General features: G+C 40.8%; 1 pseudogene; it reads left to right on the forward strand.

Annotated features, from left to right (window-relative positions):
• The first annotated feature begins 7,143 nt into the window (after positions 1 to 7,143).
• On the forward strand, positions 7,144 to 7,261 carry LOC126196288 (5S ribosomal RNA; annotated as a pseudogene).
• Positions 7,262 to 7,719: the final 458 nt, after the last annotated feature.

Below are 7,719 nucleotides of genomic sequence, written 5' to 3' on the forward strand. Positions count from 1 at the left end.
TTTTGTAATTCCAGCTCGCCTTGCAGTTCCCTGTTTATCGAAGCTCACTTCGTGTCGTTTCGGCGCTGATAGTGATCGTGAGTGCGCCAAACATTTCTGCATTGATTTTTGCAACTGTAGACCTCTTATTTTTCGTAACAACCCTCTTTAATTAACGCCTATCATGATCACCCAACACACACTTCCGTCTGTTTTGTAACTTTGCAGATGTTGTTTTCCCACTCTCCCGGTACACAGCATAAAGCTTCTTGAAACTCCTAACACTTCCGCTACCTTGGTAACGGAGCGGTAGAAAAAACCAGCAGGTGAGTATGTTCCTATCAGCCATGATTTCATATATTTTCTGAAACCACGCCTGTTAAAATCGTGTCTACTCCACATATGTTTTACACATCTGTATGTAGATCCATAGAGAATCTGTGTTTTTTTAATATTTGTGTCTATGTATCCATCCCATCCCTATCCTCTTTGAATGACAGAGTGAGTGAATGTGTATTGTGTTTTCATAGTGTTTGGTTGTGGTTTAAATTAGCGTCTGTTACTGTGGCAGTTTAGCAGACTCTTGTATAGGTTTAGAGCGAGGCAAAGAAGTTTGGTTCCTTCTGGTCGACGCACTGTTGTGCTCAAGTGCCAGCATGCGGGAAGAATTTTCTGTAACCACTTCCGCTACCTTAGTGGATCCCGACTTCCCTATGGTGCTCTGTACTCATTCCTGGAATTTTGGTGGATGAAGTTGCTGGTGGAAGTTCGTTTGCAGCAGTAAAGTATAGTAGCTGAGACGGTGCATGTTTCAGGCTAGTTGAAATATTAATATATTTCTTGTAGATCTCCAGACCTTAATAATCATTTGGTATAGTCTGTTCAGTTTTGGGACTGTTAAAATTTTGCAATCATTCGATTTTTATTCATAGTTGCTTTGTTCACCCGAAACTTAGAAACGTGATGCGCGATGTGTGCCTGGTTTGAGCTGGTATTCTCGTTTCTCAGTGTGAATGTGCACGTGGTGGCGTTTCTTATGTTCTTAATTCTTCTGTGTCTTTAGTTTCATTTCTGTTCTGTAATTTCTATGCTTTAGTCCGTGTGCTTTTGTTCGTTCTACATCATGTGCTACTACATGGTTTAGAGACCCTTCAGTTCTCGGAATCTGTTTCCTCCTCCAATTACTTTGCATTAATTTTCTTATGCGATTAATTCTCTCATCAGAATAAACGATTTTCAAAACTTTTATATTTTCTCTTCGTCTGGTCATATGTGGCTTGGACAGTATGCTCGAAAAGAAAAAGACGAATGAGCCTTCAGCTCTACATTCTCCAGTTCTTCCCTTTATCGGTAGGCTTCAAATTAAGTTCCACTGGAGTGTGTATTATTTCTTTTACGTATTTCTGCACATATTGTAATTTTTTTGTGATTTTTCGGTGTGGATGCTTCGGGTGATTACACCACCGCTTGGGTCTACCGTGTGCTTAATGTTGTGATTACTTTAGCATCGCAGTTTATTTCATATTTGCAGTCATCTGTTTGTTTCCTCCCTTTGTTACTTTGGAAATGGGGAATGTTCGTCGTTTATTCTGCAAGATAACTTGTTCGGCCACGTGATACTTTTCTCGTCCATGTCAGGTACATCCGCATTTCTGTGCATTACTGCGTCACTATTTCCATTCTAAATAGTATTTCGTGTCGTAATTTCCGTTTAGTTCCATTGTAGAAGCATTAGGCCAATGAAGCAGATCTTACCCAACTACATGTGTTCATGTGCATGTTTTAGTTCTTCTACTTCCTTTTCCTCCTCCTCCGTCGTGTTAGTGTGGATGTGAAAGACGTGTGTGCTTCCCTTAGCATAAAACTGTTCCAATTTTACGAGTATCCAACGATGTATAAACGCATGAGGCAATGCATTTGTTTAATTTTTGCATTCACTTCGTTCTTTAAAGAAGGCACCGGCAAACATTATGTTTATATATACATGCGTAATGTTTTTCTTTTTGTCTGCACAGAATAAATATTCAGTGCAGTTTAAATGCTACAGCGTTTGTTTCTTGTACAAATGTATAAAGGTCCATTCGTTTCTTTTCTTATTACGAAAATAATCATTTTATAAAGTGCTCAGCCTATAAACAGACTGATTGTCTGATTAATGACGCTTAAACTGTGACTCTTGTACTTTCAGCCTGCCCTCCACCCAAAAGAATCAGTACATATTTTGAATTTGCACTAGCCTTTGATGGTGGAGGCTAATCTCTTGCTAGTTAAATTCAAATTATTTATCGTTGGGTAAGAAAATTACGTGGTGCCGGAGATACTCTCGGTTGACCCAGCAATTGCACCAGTGGCTCATTTAATCTACTACTTTTACACAAATCAAGTGATCAGTCAGTCTTTAACCAATTTAAAATGATATACCAAAGACTATCTCTTAATGGCGGTTCTGAATTACATCTTGTATAAGAATTAAATTTTTATTGACAATATCTTTAGATCAACAAATAACCGGTTACACAAAAAATGCATAATGGACACATATCGTGTACAACCACACATATCGTTCATTGTCAGAGAGACTACATACGAAAACTAAAACACCTGTTGACAAAAAATAATAACAGTTAAAGGTGATAAAGGGCGCATAACAGATAAGGGAGACATTCTAGAAAAAATAAGAAAAATCTCCAGCAATGAAATAACCAAGTCTCAGAAATCCTCTCAGAAGAAATAAGAGAAACTATAAATAAAACGCAGGATGGCAAGGCAGAGATTCATGATGGCCTGATGAGTGGAATACTTAAGTTTACGGTACAGGTAAAGAAACCAAAAAATACTTGGCTCCATTCTGTACTGCTTTTATACAAACAGGCAGAAACTTTCTAAATCCAAGATCACATAAATATTTATTGGCTTTTGAAAATTAGGCCAAGTAAAACAAATCACTACTTCTGATTTCTATACATGAGAAAATTCAAACAAAAACGTAACATCCCCTTCTCCTGGAATGAAGCAAATGTAATTCTTCTACGAAAAACTGATGTATAGACGACATGAAGACTTACCGTACCACCTGTTCACTCCTTGTTAACTGTAACGTTTTCACTAGTCTTGACAAAGAGAAGCAATGCTATTGTGGAAAACGCATAACGCATGGAACAAGCTGGACTCCACTCTGGTTACAACGCAATTGGCTATATACACACCATGCGTAATTAGTCGAGCACATGAATATGAAATGCCAGTATGCATAGCTCTTATAGGCTTTGGAAAGGCTTTTGATTCTTTCAGCCACGCTATAGCTATACAGGCATTTACCGAAAAAGATGTGGAAACAAAGTACATAAACAAAGTTCACTGACCGAAAAAATCGCTACAAAAAAAAAAATTAATGCAGAGACATGAAATTTCGGAAATACATTTGTCCAGGTAACATATTTAAGTGATTACAATATCACAGGGTATTGTAAGCGAAAGATAAATCATTGTAAATGTGAAAGTCTGGTACATTAATAGCCGGTGTAACAACCACTGCGCCGAACGGAAGCATGTAGCTGAGCATGCATTGTGTTGTACAGTTTGTGGGGTGGAGTTCTATGCCTCTTGCAACTGGTTAGTCAATACAAGAACAGTTAATGTTGTTTGTAGGTGACGCTGGAGTTTTCGTCCGATGATGTTCTGCGTGTGCTCATTGGAGAGAGATCTGGTTATCTACCAATACAAGGCAACATGTCGACACTCTGTAGAGCATGTTGGGTTACAACAGATGCATGTTGGCAATCACTATTCTGTTAAAGAAAAAAAAAACAGAAATGCTGTTCATCAATGGCAGCACAACAGGTCGAATCGCCAGACTGACATACAATTTTGCAGTCAGGGTGCATCGGATAACCACTATAGTGCTCCTGCTGTCATACGGAATCGCACCCCAGACCATAACTGTGTAAGTACAGTGTTTCTGGCATGCTGACAGGTTGATTGCAGGCATTCAACGGGCCTCTTTCCAACCAACATACAGCCACCAGTGACACCGAGGTCGAGCGAGCATTCATCAGAAAACACAGCAGACTCCCACTCTGCCCTCTAGCGAGCTCCCGCTTGACACAACTGAAGTCGCAGATAGCGGTGGTTTGTGGACAGTGGGATGCATGCTACAGGGCGTCTGGCTCTGTGCTATCCGTGAGGTAGCCGACTTGTAGCAGTTCGTCCTGTCACTGTGATTCCAACTGCTGCTCAGATTGTTGCTGTATTGTATATACCTGCCAGGTCAGGTTCTTCAGCTCCTCTGTGACATTTTCCCACAGGTGAAATAAACCTGTGACTATTCTTGCTCCCCCTCACTGTATGACTTCAATATCCCCTGCTAGTTGTGAGAACTGAAGATTCGCGCCAGAGCAGGATTTGAACCTGTATCTCCAGCTTGTTCCAAGTCGGAAGGATCGCCCTACGTTTGACTGTTCGTAAAGAAACTAGGAGGGAAACACATGCGATACTGAATGTTCGTACTGAGGCGTCTTAAGGTGTCCAACTACTTCGGCATTGTCATATTTACTTTTCATTAGTTTATTTTTAATATGTCATATTTTTCCAGCATTTCTTCTCCATATCACGTTAGAATTGCGTCCACTTTACTTGCTGCCGAATCGCTACGTAGTCTGCAAAATGTAGCATTATTTTCTTTTTTCTTGTCACTTTTCTGTTTCTTCATCCGAACTCCGCATATCCAAAATGTAGGATAATCCAAACAATCCGGTATGGAAGGAAAAGTAAATAGAAACCTTATTTTCAGTGTAAAGAAAGATTTTATTATACTGTAGAAATGAAAAATTCTTTATTGAAACACAGATTTTCTGAATGAAACGTTTATTTCGCTGGTAACTGCAGTACTGTATCACAAGTTTATAAAGCGGTACCGCAGTTTTCACTTACACAGTAACTTCCAAAATCGATAATCCTTTTTTTCCCAGAAAGAAATGAATCTGCTTGATGATGCGATGTTGTGCCAGCGTCGGAAAAGAATGACGTCATTTTCTGTAGCAACAGTGTTTTCTTTGTACCGTAATGCCAATTCAATGGCATCTGCAGGCGTCAGAATATGACTCAGTATGTTTACAGATGTCTCCTCCTCCGATATCTTCGTCCTTAGAGTTGTCATCACGTTCATTATGCAGTACAGAGGCAATGTCTTCGTCACTGATTTCTTAATGACCATCATCATCGACTTATATCCATTCTTGAAGGCAATTTGTCCTGCACCCTCGCAATCCGGGATTTCTTAAATAAGCTGAAGGATATCCTTATTGTCTGATGGCGGAGTGGATGGGGTTTCTCCAAACATGAGACGTGGCCACAGTTTCTTCCGCGATGTTTGTATTAAATGTTTCTTCGAATTATCCCAAGCCCCGGCTAGCCAGTAGATGACGTCTTTAATGTTACGTTTTTCAATTTTTCTAAATGTAACAATTCTCTCCTCCGTTTAGAAGTCACAGAGACTTTTTTCTGTAATTCAGCTTTAGACTTTGTAACACACCTTGATCTACTGGTTGCAAGAGGTTACATTTGGTGGCAAAAAAATGCTTTGACGTCTCCATCGACTAGCTGCATTTGTGGAGGATGAGATGGAACATCGTCAATCAAAAACAGAGTTCGAGGTAGCAGTCCATTTTGTGTGTTGAACTTTCTAACAGAGAGAACAAATTGTTTCTCTAACCACTCTCTAAACGGAACACGGGTCATCCGAGTTCTACTTTCATTTTTGTAATAAAAATGGAGAGCGTTGACATTTATGTCTTTTAGGACTCGTGGTTTTTCAGACTTTCCAGTTAAGCTACCATTAGCGGTAATTTGTCTGTTGCCACGGTTTTGCTACAGACTTAAATAGTAAGGCGTTGTTTATTCATTTTAAAACCTAGTGCAGCGGCTATCTTTTCGAATTAGATCTTTCGTAGGGAATCCTTAGAAATTCAGTCCAATCTGGTGAGCGTCATAAGCTCGTTAGTAATTTTCTGAAGATATCAAGTCAGCAAACTCAACCAAGAATGCATCTGTGGCGGCACCATTGGCTGATAAGTTTTCTCCACTTATCGTTAATTGACGTACCCCATGTCTTTTCTTCGAACGGCCTAACCATCCATTGCTAGCAATAAATTTTCGATCACCATTAATAAGTTTGTTCAGTTGCAGAACCTTTTCTTGAATAAATGTACCGCTAATAGAAACACCTTTTTGTCTTTTCTGAGTAAACCACAAGAAAGTCGCATCGTCAGTTTTATCTTACGATGACACGTATGGAATCGTCGCTTTGTCCCAAAGTTTTCTCACTAGCTGTATCGCAGAAGCTTCCACTTCTCCTCTGACTTTTTTCCTAGTCATTGATAGTGGCTTTCCCTGTGGTGTCACCGCCAGACACCACACTTGCTAGGTGGTAGCCTTTAAATCGGCCGCGGTCCGTTGATATACGTCGGACCCGCGTGTCACCACTATCAGTGATTGCAGACCGAGCGCCGCCACACGGCAGGTCTAGTCTAGAGAGACTCCCTAGCACTCGCCCTAGTTGTACAGCCGACTTTGCTAGCGATGGTTCACTGTCTGCATACGCTCTCATTTGCAGAGACGACAGTTTAGCATAGCCTTCAGCTACGTCATTGGTACGACCTAGCAAGGCGCCATATTCAGTTACTATCATTACTAATGTATTCTGAACAGATAATATTGACTCATGTACCGTCAAGAGCGACGTTCATCATTAATGGATTAAAGTTAAGTATCAAACTAATTACGTCCGCTTTCTGAGTTCTAATTCCTTGTCATGTTCCAGACCTCACGTCAGTATAGTTCTTCCCTCCTCACGCCAGCCTGCGTGAGCTAAAACGCGTGCATTTCGGCCTCCACTAGTAACACGGTGTTGGCTCTTCTGCCAACACAACATTCCCGACACGAAATTCAATAGCCAATTTTGTAGCACTTTCTCCATTGTCAAGACGCCTAAGAAGTTCCAAATTTTCTTTTAATATAGAGGAACTATGTTATCGTTTGCCTGACATTGTACTGTACTATACGGTATAAAATCCGTTTTATGTGTACAGTGTTAATTTATGGACTAGAAGCATGAACACAATACTGTATAGGTCAATCCAATTTATTCTGTATACTATACTTGGAATCGGCAACGGCATTGCCGCAGTGGATACACAGGTTCCCGTCAGATCACCGAAGGTAAGCGCTGTTGGGCGTGGCCGGCACTTAGATGGGTGACCATCCGGGCCGCCATGCGCTGTTGCCATTTTTCGGAGCGCACTCAGCCTCGTGATGCCAATTGAGGAGCTACTCGACCGAATAGTAGCGGCTACGCTCAAAGAAAACCATCATAATGATCGGGAGAGCTGTGTGCTGACCACATGCCCCTGCTATCCGCATCCTCATATGTGGATGACACGGCGGTCGGATGGTCCCGATGAGCCACTTGTGGCGTGAAGACGGAGTGCCTGCCACTATACGTAGAATTTCCCCTAACTGCAGTCAGATAAATTGTCCTTGATTTCTCTGAAAATGGTAGCAACACTACCGCATAAGATGGGCTACGTATTTGTATTGCTGTAGAGTAATGTGTGCATAAAAGGCAACATTGCCACTTCCTTACAATGCTACATTGCCACATCCTCGTAATGCAGTGTGGCTGCTAATCCAATACAGTACCTGTATTTCTGTATTTTGTGTATATACACTACATTTTTCGGATAG

Source organism: Schistocerca nitens, chromosome 7 (assembly GCF_023898315.1).
Source record: "Schistocerca nitens isolate TAMUIC-IGC-003100 chromosome 7, iqSchNite1.1, whole genome shotgun sequence".
NCBI classification, from domain to species: Eukaryota; Metazoa; Arthropoda; class Insecta; order Orthoptera; family Acrididae; genus Schistocerca; species Schistocerca nitens.